General features: G+C 36.0%; 1 non-coding gene across 1 annotated transcript; it reads right to left on the minus strand.

Annotated features, from left to right (window-relative positions):
- Positions 1-12,358: 12,358 nt before the first annotated feature.
- Positions 12,359-12,465, minus strand: LOC124886832. The gene has a single exon (XR_007044239.1). It is a non-coding gene; the product is annotated as a small nucleolar RNA R71 (small nucleolar RNA).
- Between the last annotated feature and the right edge of the window lie 351 nt (positions 12,466-12,816).

Below are 12,816 nucleotides of genomic sequence, written 5' to 3' on the forward strand. Positions count from 1 at the left end.
TAACGTGCCATAAAAATAGGTCGAGTTCATAGCTCAAAATCAATAACAAACTCAATTTTATGCTTAGGAGAAAAGCCAGTTAGATCGGCAGAAAAAACATCAAAAAACTCATGAACTATAGAAATAGAGTCAAGCGACGGACTCCCCATACAAACATCAAGAATATAAATAAGATAAGATTTACAACCCCTTGCAATAAGCCTCGGAGCAAACTTATAACAAATAATTCCCATTGGCTCACAGCTAATATCTTTGTACCACACGATCGGGGGTATGTCAGGCATGGCTAAGGTAACGGTCTTGACATAATAATCCAGGACCACATTATAGTGAGATAACTAGTCATGCCTAGAATCACAACAAAATTCACTATGTCTAAAATAATAAGATCAACATAAGATCAACCCCTCAAACTGTCACAACATATGATCTAAAAACCCGATCCGCTACTAAAGAATCACCCATGGGAGTATATACACACAATGGCATATATATAGAATTCCAAGATAACTCTTAACTATGAACCATAATGAGAAGACACATAAGACTAAGTGCCCCAGATCAAACAAAGCAAAAGCTAACTGACGGCACATTAAAATCATAACTGTAATAACAACATCCAAAGACTCAGCCTTAGGTATAGAAGCTACTGCATATAACCAATCACGTCCTCTACCTGGTTAGGCTTCTAACCAACCTCCTATACTACTTACTTAAGAACCTCTATGAGCACCTTTGGACCACCCCTATGACCATGAATACCACCTTTATCTCAGGGATTGACTACCATGTTAGGTGGAACACACTAAGCTAAAAGGAAAATTTCTCCATGACTGAGGCACTCCCATGAGAAATGACCAAGAGCTCCACAACCATGACATGTCCCAGGCTATGGGCTAAAATTAAAAGATCCGGCTAACCCAGAATAACCTCCACATCTAGAATAACATAAAGAAAACCCCCTCGAATAATGGCCACGACCCTGTCCAGAAAGATCACTAGAGCTAAAATGGCCTCTATTAGTATTCTAAAGTGCAACTTAAATGGTTCTACTAGACTAACCCTAATGCTAAAATGGCAAACATGGAGGGTACCTACCTTGAGAACTACTACCTCTGAATCGGGATCTACTATGACTCCCACTAAACCTACCCTAATATTGTGGTCCCTTATTATTGCCCCCTTAGGCCTCGCAATATATCTCCTTAACTGAGCATGATTAAAAATTTTAGCAAAAGGCCTACCCATAGCAACCAAACTCTATATAGACATACGAAGAGGAAGTCTCTATCATCGAATGAAGAAATAAGCCCACTCATACTCAGTATTCAGAATAGATGTAGCATGCCTAGCCAACTCATGGAAATGAGCCTCATATTCTAAAAATGTCATGGAGCCATGCTCTAAACTTGATAACTGATCCCTTAAATGATACCTAAGGCTAAGAGGCATGTACTTCTCTATGAAGATCTCGGAGAACTGAGCCTATGTCAAAAGAGAAGATCTAACTGGCCTGGAATTAAGATAACCTCTCCATCAATGTTGAGCTACTAAGTACAACTAAAAAGTTAGGTAATCGACACCATGAGTCTTAACTATGGCTAAATTACAGAACCTATCCTCATAAGATATCAAACACTCATAAGCATCCTTCTTCGAGGGGCCTAGAAAACCTAGGCAAAGCTAATCTCAAGAATCTACCCACCATCTTCTGCTCCTCCATAGACATAGCAGAATGGGCAACCACTAGCTGAGAAACTACTAGTTGAGCACCGCTAGCATAGGAAGGACCTCAACTTTAGGAGTCACAGCTATAAGTTGTGCCTCCGCCTCAGTAGCACTCTAATCTGTAGAGTGCGCACCATCAAAATGTTGAATCATCAACCAATCCAAAAAATAGAGCCAAAGCATCTCTAAACACTAAAGAATAAATGAATCTAGGTGGATCCAGGCTAGTCCTTGACCCACCGCTGGCTGTGATGGAAAAATCTCTAGTTTGGGAGTAAGAATAGGGTTTTGTAAAGGCCCTCTATCCTGGACCCCAACTAAGGACAAATCTCAATGTTGTCCATGAACTCTAGATCATCCACTAACATTGATCGGATCCCTTGATTCAATCTCGAGATCCTCATCTTGTGTAGCAGTAGCACTTGTCCTAGCCATCTATGAAAGAGTGAAACCCAAGGAATTTTTTATTAACAAACTCAGACTCTTAGCACAAAATGATTAAAAGAAGTGAAAAACTTCTAAGAATATCTTATAGCCTCTCAAATATAAGAAATAGACATCACTATTCCAATTTGCGGGATTCTACTTATCAATTGAACTTGTGTCAACAATACTGGTGAAACATAGGTTTTGATTACCCAAATTATGAGCCATGATAGAACCAACCCTATCTCGCTTGTAGGTAAGCCCAACCATATCTCGAAGTTGTTTACAATAAGCTAACTTAGTGGAAGATGGCCTAAAAGCCTAAAATTAATTGTTAAAGATTCAAATAACAATAATGCAGTCAGAAAGGTCTAATAGATAAAGAGAAAACCAACAAGCATCCTAAGAAATAGTAATTTTGGTACAAAAGCTACTACAATGAACTATAAGTTCTGATTAGACAAATACAATCCATCTCGAAGTTAAAAGACTAGATACAGATACATAGAAGGAAAAAGGGTAACTCTGACTCTAAGATCTTACCTAATCTCTGAAGCCACCTTGTATGAATGTCGAATGAGCAGCGAAAACTAGTACTCGGATATGCACCAAAAAGGTACAAAAGTGTAGTATGGGTATCAAAACCATGGATACTCAGTAGACATCATCGACTGAGTAAGCTAGATCATGATATAAATATGATAAGATACAAGATAACATAAGCTAAGTCAATACAAAAAGGGTAAACCTTGAAATAAACTATAACACTGATGTACATAGATAAGTAATTGCATGTGAAGATCGTACCATCAACTACAATTTTGCCCCCATGAACAAATAAATGTTGAAAAGTAAATAACTCAACTCAGGCCTCCTTATGCCTAGAGGGTACAATCAAGGAAACTAACACTCTAATAACATAAATTTACCAGTTGTTCTGCCATAACCAAGAATCCACCTAACTCGTATCACTTCGTAAACCATCCTCAATGTCGAACTTGAATTATAACTCAATAGCATCATCGTTACTATTATTAATTTTATTGTACATGAATCGGAACTCATATCATCAACACCATCAAGAAATGCTAGACTTGAATTGAAACTCATTGTTATAAACCGCATAAATGAGCCATTTTAGTTAGCCATTTCAATAAGCAAAACTCAATAGATTATACCAATAAATCATAGCTATAAAATATTCATTTACTCATTTTATACACTCGACCAAGAATTATATCCTCGGGTCTAATCTGTAATCACATCTATAAACCATAATGTTAGCTATATTCAGAATCAATATCAATACAAATGTTCATAGATAATACTATCAAGAATAATCAGAATTCATACAAATGGTCATATCTAGAAGCCACCCATCATATCTATATGTCATTAATCATATCTATAAGTCACTTTATATCTATGATCCGCATCACATCCATAATTCATATTACATATATAAGTCATACCAGACCTATGGGACATTTTATATCTATAATTTATATCGCCTTATAAGTAATATCAAGTACATAAGTTGTATCTTGTCTATAAGTTATACCTTTTAATCACTTTAGTACATATATCATTAAGCAAGTACATAGGCCATATTATTAATCATATTTGGAAGCCATACCAATAATCACGTGTATAATTCATAACCCATACCTATAAATTATATCCTTAATCATACATATGAGCAATATCATTAGCGATACTCAGAATTTAGCATTAATCCTTTAATAACTAACATACTCAATAATTATATTCAACCTCCTCAAGTGCCAAACCTACCATCAATAAGATTATATCATATGTAAATAAGTCTAAGAGGTTATCACAAGTCTCAGGGTAAGGTGGGTCGAAGGGGCCCACATCTAATCCCAGAAAATCCACTTAGGCAACTTCTTCCACAAACTAGGATAAGGTATCTAAGTTAATTCCTAGATGTCAAACAATATATAATTAGACCTAATATAGTAATCTTTCCCAAACAAGAATAATTAACGCAATCCCACCTAGAACAATAGCAACTAAGGCAATCCTCTTAACTTATGCAACTAAGGACCATCCTAATCTAATGTAAATAACTGGGGTGATTTCACCTACCATTAATAATTAAGGCATTTCCATTCTAAATATATCATGTGATTCTAAACCCACCTAAGCCATGGATAACTATGATAGCCACTCAAAGTATACGATTTCAGGATCATCTAATGACCTAATTAAACCAATTACTCTCATTCGTACTTCCAACACCTAAATACTACTATATGTCTTGCATAATATCTTAATTATACTACAAATAGCTTAATATACAAAGAAGGTAAATCTAGCCTATGTGGGTACCAAAGAAAGCCTAAAGAATCTACCAAATCTCCAATTTCCATTTTTGAGAAGCTTTATCAAGGTGCCACACTCTCAAAATCACAATCTACTTATCAAAACAAGAAAATGAAACCTATATTGTACTGTTGTGCTCTGGTTCTAAAATTACGTAAAAATCCTACGTGGGGCCCATCTATGCTCAAGGAATATTTACCCTTAAAATGGGTTATTTCGAGCTATAATGGTTCTATCATCAAGTCACCAAGATTCTAGGGATCTTGGAAAATAAAGAGAATTCTAGCAAGAAATTAATGGAAACTCACTACAAATTTGAAAGAGAAATGCATAAATGATCTTTATCCAAGCCACAAAATCACCCACAAATGTTATCCTAATGCTTTCCTACTTTTTAGGGTTTAAGATTCTAGAGAATGGATGAAAAATGCTGAGAAATAGACTAAATGGAGTATTTATACCCTTCCCAGGTCTATAGATACTGGTTACGCGGACATTGGGTAGCTTAAGAGGTCACCACTTAAGTAGTCTAGCGTCACTATACCGATATCCTACTGCTAAAGTGAAAGAGAACATTTTTTCACTTTAGCGGCATTTGACCAGGCCAGCCTTATCACTTAAGCAATCAGCTAGGCACTTTAGCAAACCTCTATTAAAGAGACCCAAATGGTCGCTTAAGCAGGCGCACCATCTAAAGCATTTTAATTTGAGTTTTTTCCAATAACTCAAGATTCATCAAAAATCCCATACGCGTAAACAAAAATATGCTACCCTACTAAATTCAACATTTTGGACTTAATGGCACAGTCAAAATTTCTATCCGAGGTTAGTTCAACAATAAGTGCATCTCACACCCACTTAACATTTCTCTTAACTTTCGATCAATAACTCAAAAGAAGTCTAGGAGCCTTTAGACCCGAAACAAGGGTCCCCTTAACCTAAAACTGACATTTCGGAGCTGTTGAAATAGTCACAATAGGTATTCAAGGTTGTTTCACATGATATTTTTCCCGGTAGCCAATTTGAACCAAATAAGTGTTTAAAATAGAGAATTGACTCTAAAAATCAAATGAACTGCCCGATAACCAAACTATTAGTTCCATCTTGGGTAGCTATAGGAAAGGTCTAAATAATGGAAATAAGTCGAAATACAGAAAATAACCTGAAGAGTCATCACATATGCCATTAAGTTAGAAACAGACAACTAATAGCCACCCTCAACATAGGTAATTTGCCTGAGTTAAGGTGCATAGTGTCCAAGGAGTTACTAGGGAAACAATAGGTTCATTATAGTAAAATTGGGAAGGTCAAAAAGTGAAAACAAAAAAATAGGTCACTATAGGCTCAAATTAGGGATTAAGGGATACTTTTCCACATTTGGATGGTCGTTTAAGCAAAGAGTGGACTAAATCAAAAATGATTTATGATCACATCCTAACCAACTATCCTACAGCCTAAGCAAGCCTAACCAAGCAATTTCTGGATTAGATGCACAAAGGGAACTAGGTAAGTATCTTACATACACATGGTACTGGGTTATATTTCCACCTACTATCTATCTAGTTTATGAAAATGCTAATCTATGATTATTTAGTCCCTAATCGTAATGCCACAACAAGTTTCATAACAGTCACATAGATATTCACATCACACAGTTAACAAAAATTTGGAGGGGTATTATTTTTTCAAAACACTTAAGAAAAAATAAATATAAAACATGTCAATTTTCCTTAGATTCCTGATTTTTCTCTTAATTAAAAACAAAACACAAAATAAAACACAATACTACCTAAATATGCTAGTTCTACTATGATAACCCATCGGATGAAAAAAGAAATATGGAAAGGAAAACCCTAGGTTGTGGTATAACCCTACCCCCAACTAAATACTATGTAGTGTCTCTAGTGTATACTATAATATAAAACAAGGGATGAAGACATACCTGGGATGCTCTAGGCATTTGAATCAAAATCTCCCCTATTTAAGGCATGTTGTGGATCAATTAAAGGTGGTGGTGGTGGGACATTACTAGAAGACAAGATCAATGCTATCTCAACTCTTCTCTGCTCATCAACAGGTATTGATATAACTAAATCATGAGATACCCTTTTTAGGGCTTGTCCAAAGTCCATAGATGGGCCCTGTAGCTCCTTCTCCCAACCTTTCTTAGCCCCAATAATCGAGGCCACATCCTCATCAATAAATAAATTAAATGCATTGGTAGAGGTTGAGGTAACGACTGCATGAAGGTTGAAATGATTAGAGGAATAATTAGAACCAGGCTCTCCTATAGTGATCGCACCTTGGCACATAATATAGACATTTCCTCATGGAAGCCAAACAAATTAGGATTCTGGACTTCACACAACCATAAAATCATTCAAGCCTCAATTCTATCAATACAATCATAAAGCTCCATAGTATACTCTTACCATATCCTCTCTTAGCCTTGTCTCAAATTGAGCCTTAGTAGTCTCTAATTTAGTCCAGACCCATGGACGGATTTGTGATAATAAGGTAGCTAGATGTATCTTTGTATGAGTGAGGTGGGAAGTCACCTCATATTTTTACTCAACCATACATTGTAGAAATTCATGCATTATACCAATCAAACTAGTAACTATGGGGCGAAGGGGCATGATAGATATCCTAACTGGCTTATAAGTAGCAGTCAGGGTTGGTGCAGATGTGGTTGTAGACCCCTTACCAGTAGTAGAAATATTGGGCTCAGGTCTCTTCTCACCCATCTAAATATCAATGGTAATATTTGGCCTCTCAACATACTCTATCAGAATAGAGAGACCCTCAAAAAAAGCTGGAATAGCAGTAGAAGGCAGTTATGCTCTCTATGTAAGCATCGAGTTTTCCGTATTCTTTATCAACATAATTTAAGTTGTGCACATTACCTCAATTCAATAATCTACCTCAGTATTAGGCATCACTCCATATGAATCATATAGCTATTGAATTAAATAAGAAAAAAAGGAGAGTGGTGGTCTTACAAATGCTCTAATATGGATCTCTAGTCAAATTAGTCTCGCAAAGTCTTTTGTGATAGATAGTAATAAGAATGGAAATCAAGGTGCCTCTATACCATGTTAGTATGTACTCCAAAGAAATCACACTCGCTCTATGACATACCATGGACCACCAAAACTTCACCATAAAATGCAGAGGCATTTTATTTATCTCTTTTTTCCCTCAACCTATGTGGCCTCAACACCTCACTCAACAATTTGATTGCTATCCATATATCCAAATCAAATATTTATTGTATATGCTCTATGTCCCTCATAGAGTACCTATCCCCCATTAGCATCATCGTGTAATCAAATTCAGCGGTAGACACGGGTCCCTTATACTTTGTCCTAGTGGATGGGTACCTTAGAAATATCCACTCGCACCCTCCTAATAAAAGTATGGGTAAGCTGGGGCTTCTCAACTTCTGTACTCTCAGACGGGGTAATAAAATAGATCGTCAAAGAATACAAAGCATAGTATTCCCAAACTACAGTCGGGTTGCATGAACCTTGAGGCTGAGTCATCCACTCCAACTAATATCTATCAAATGAGGCTCATAGGTCTGGTGCTCCTGATATCCCCATCAAATCAATCCTAACCTCTATTTCAATACTCCACTTTAGATAACCTTGTTCTATAATGAAGCTATCTCTCTTAAAAATATTTTGCATCCCCTCCATACATAATCTTGGAGAAATCTCAACAGTATTCATAACTGAGATATATGTGGAGTTAGATGTTGGGGGATTAGGTCGTGGAATAGTAGGATGAGTACCCTATGTAGCCAATTGAGTATCTTATGTCGGCGATGATTAAATCAGTTATGGAACCTTAGATACACCCTTCTCAAACTGGGTGCATCAAAACTAGATACTGACTTACTAAATGAACCACATGTATTCTCCGACCCCTCTTCATACTAGGATCCAAATGTATCCTTCTTTTCTCAAGAACTAGAAATTCATCTAGACTCAACCTTCTCACTGGACCCTAATCTTGACTGAATATTATCCTCTAAAATACTCTTTCTATCCTCAAACTGGGAAGAGTGTTGTGAAGAAAAGTAGGCTAACTTTATCCTCTGCCTTTGAAAAGGTCTAAGTTATGTAGTCTGGGCCCCTGCCTGTGCTAGTTTGTCCTGAAAGATCGACTGAATAATAGCCGCTACGAGTTAGGGGATTATGTAAATAGGAACTAGGGCGGGTTAAGTGCCCAATATGGCAACAACTACTACAACTGCAACCGATCATTGTGATTGGCCTTGTGTCTATCGTGGGGCCAACAGGATGTTGTCCTGGCTTATGCAGTACTTCTCCACTAAGCCATTCCACTTAGGTGACTTGTCCTAAAGCCTAGGCTAAAATCCCTTCTTTGGTGCAGATTTTGGTGGTATCATACCTAAAAAAGTAGTTGTCGGTGCTTTAACTACAAGAATGGAATAAAAACTTTTGAAAAAATTGATGACCCAGGGCAGTTCTACGTACAACCCTACTTACGAAAGTCGTAAGTAGTACTTACAGGGGTTGTAGGTACCCTCATAAGTTCAAGATAAAACCTTGAAGTTTTACAGCTACGGTCTGACACTTAGAGGTTACTTAAGCCCTCGTAGGTATTACTTATGAGGCTTATAAATAGCCCCTTATGTCACCTTCAGAGAGTTGGTCAATTTGTTGAAAGATTTTATCCCACATAGTGTATACTTCAATTTTTAGCCTAATTTCGTACCCTAAAACATGTATCAATTTAAGTTCAACGGGTAATGTACATGTATTTTTTATTTCCTCTCATTATTCAACTTTTACTTCCATTATTAAAGTGATCATAAGTTTTTTAAATGCAAATCATGCAATAAATTTAGTATTATGTAATTTAAGCTTCGTGCTTTTAAAGGTTCATGAGAAGTTATCAGTTTCAATCTGTATCAACCATTATTCTTAAATTCCATGAATAAAATCAAGTTTTTACTAAGTTGGAGAAGAAAAGTATTTACTTAGATTCGAAGAGTTGAAGTAGAAGATGAACATAGTGAAAAGAACCCTACTTTGTGATGATTATGTGTGCAAGTGATGAGATTTTGAGAGAGTTTTGCCTTTTATAGATTAAGAGAAAAGTTGAGAAGTTTGAGTAAGAGTGGAGTTTTAAAATTTGAAGTAGTGGGGCTAATGGGTTGGATTTGGAGGCTTTAAGAGAAGGGGTAGGGTCTAATCAGGTTTGGTCAAACTATGCGGCCACATAAGGCCTGTGAGTACCACATACAAACACCATAAATGGAATTATAAGTGGTTCTTGAAGTTTATTAAACTCTAATTTTGATGACCCTCATAAGTAGGGTCGTAAATTTTACTTACAACCTCTGTAATTAGGCTTGTAAGTATAACCTCAACGATCAAAAAATCCCCTAAAATATTTGCTGACACCTGTGACACCGCTTACTAGCCATAGGTGGGACTTAGGACCCTCTTAAGTGGGTCTGTAATTGTACTTGCCTATAATTATCTAAATTTTTCACTTCTTACAAGTTTCCAGGGGTTTTCTGATCTAAGGTGGATTTATGCACCTCAGTGTTGTTGTCCAGGCTTATTTAGCATAGTTTAGAGAAATTCTCTTGTTATTAATGAGTAAATATTGATATAATTGAGAATATAAATGTTAAAATAATTTATCATAATGTTTAAGGTGTGTTTAAAACAATTTTGGAATCAATTTGTACACTTAGAGTTTAGACGAGAAAACTAGTGTTACTTGCTTGAGCAATGTGTTGTTCTAGTTGATCTCGATGGATTATAGTGTGTGTAATGGGATAATAAAGGTATAATTGAGTAATTATGTATGGAATAATTTATAATAGTGTTTATGGTTAAATTGAAACAATCCAATTGGCAAAACACTAAGTTAAAGATCAAAAGGACAAAACTAGTACTCTTAGCTTAATTTTCTAGTTCATAGTCTTTGATTGTAAGTTGTTTTGAGATCTAATTAGTGGTGTTTGATGATATATTATGCTTTTATAGTTGATCATAATTATATATGGATGATAAAAAATATGGAAATCAAGTATAAACATCACCATAATGCTTGGAAAGGATGGAAAAACACTTGGGACAAGACTTGACAAAAAATAGACGTTTTGGAGTCATTGGCATACCACAGCCTTAGGCACTGCATTAGGGCCTTTACTCAGCCTTGAAAGCATCCTAAATGGTTAATTTCATTATATAACCATGATAAAGTCATTCCACATACCTTAGACACTGTGATAAGGGCGTGGTATGATCCTAAGTCAAAATCGGCAGCTTTTGTCCAAGTATAAATAGGATACTTAGTTGTTATGTTTCACACCTTGGACGACCTTGGTACTTGAAGGGAGGATGTATAACAATTAAATTAGGTTTTTTGTTCCATTCATTTTGTTTTTTTTATGGATTTTAACATATATTCATTCATTGTGATTATGGTTATGTCCATGATCAACTAAACACCTTTTTCTAGGGTTATGGCCAAGAACATGAGTAATATTGTTTTGAATTGATTTGGTTATAGTTTTTTATCATTAGTGGTTGTTTATTTATCCTTATTATATCGATTTTATGTCTTCGTGACCCTTAAAATATACACATAATATTATTGTGAATCCGAAAGGAGGAACAATCAGATAGAACATGGGATAAATATAATAGGATTGTAATCTTCTTATTGAATGGAGTTATAATTTGCATGAGGATAGGAGTGTACCTATATTCTCTATTTATTTCAAGTATGGTATTAATTATGAACATATTTTACTTAGTTATCGCATCCCCTATCAATAATATAGTTGTGGAGCTAAGTTAGATAATTGATTAGAGGGTCGGAAGGCCATAGTCATAGTATAGACCCCCTGAACCAACAACCAAGATAATTAACCCAACCAATGAAGTTTTATAATTTAGTATGATTGTTCGTAGTTACTTAACTCTAGTTTCTCTCCATTGTTGTTCAATAAACTTTAATTTACCGCATTGTTAAGTTAACACTTAGTTTACTCGCAAACAATCTTGTGGTTACGTTAGCATTGACATAATCTTAATAATTAGACTAGTCTAGGATAGTTGTTGACATAAGTATCTAAGGGATGGATACTTGTCTTGTAAAAGGCCACTGTATTACTTAGTGATACCACGTACTCTTGAATAAGTATTTTGGAGCAATAAGTTTTTTGGCACCATTGTCCGAGACTTGTAATTTGGTACATGTCGTAGTTTTAGTTTAACTTTTTGATTTATTTTTTGCTTTTCACTTGATCTTGGATTCTGAATTTGCAGACCCAGGTAGTAGACTAGTAAGCTATAAAGGGATAGGGAGATGGCTGAACCAGACCACAAACCCGAGCAATGATTTCACCAACAGATGAGAGAAGTAGTCCTTCTCTACCATATACCTCAAATTCATGATGAATAAGATATTCTTGCTCCCATGACCGAGGATCCGCCAGCCTGTAGGACAGTTTGCAAAGTGGCAATCCCACTTATGACTAATGTGACCTCTACTATTTGTAGACTGGCTACTAGAGGTAGATTTAAGCTGAAGCAGAAGATGGTGCAACTCTTTCACAGTAGTGGACAATTCACCAAGCAAGCACAAAAAGATCCACAAGTCCACCTGCAAAACTTTTTGGATATTAGTAACATATTTATCCCTATGGGTGTGTCAACTGATTATGTGAGGCTGACAAGTTTCCCTTTTCACTCTTGGAGGAAGAAAATAAGTGGTTGAACACTAAGCCGACTGGTTCAATCACAACTTGGGATGACTTAGCCTAAAATTCCTTATCCACTTCTTCCCATTTTATAAAACTGTGAGACTTCGTAGTGAGATTTTGAGCTTTAAGTAGAGGCCAGATGAGAACTTGTATCATGCTTGGGAGAGGTTCAAAGCTCTTCTTCAAGACTGACCACATCATAGTCAATCCAATGAGGTACTAGCTCAAACCTTCATTGAGTCACTTGACCCTAATTTAAGCTGTAGGTGGTTAAGCATTGGAAAAGACATATGATAAGTTGTGCACTTTGTTGAATTAGATTGCCTAAGGAAATCCCAATTAGCATGGTGTCATGTCAAGAAGCTCAGTGAAAAAAGGTTACAGGCCTAATAGAAGTTGGTAATATAATAGCCTTAGCTGTCCAACTTTTAGCTATGCATAGTCACATGATGAATCAATTCAGAAAGTTGGGTTTGCGACAGTCTCAGGCTTAGGTTAATGCAATGAAATAGGCTCTGGTATAGTATGAGATTTATGGAAAGTGTGGCCATTCTACA

The sequence above is a fragment of the Capsicum annuum genome, chromosome 8 (assembly GCF_002878395.1).
Source record: "Capsicum annuum cultivar UCD-10X-F1 chromosome 8, UCD10Xv1.1, whole genome shotgun sequence".
Classification (NCBI taxonomy): Eukaryota; Viridiplantae; Streptophyta; class Magnoliopsida; order Solanales; family Solanaceae; genus Capsicum; species Capsicum annuum.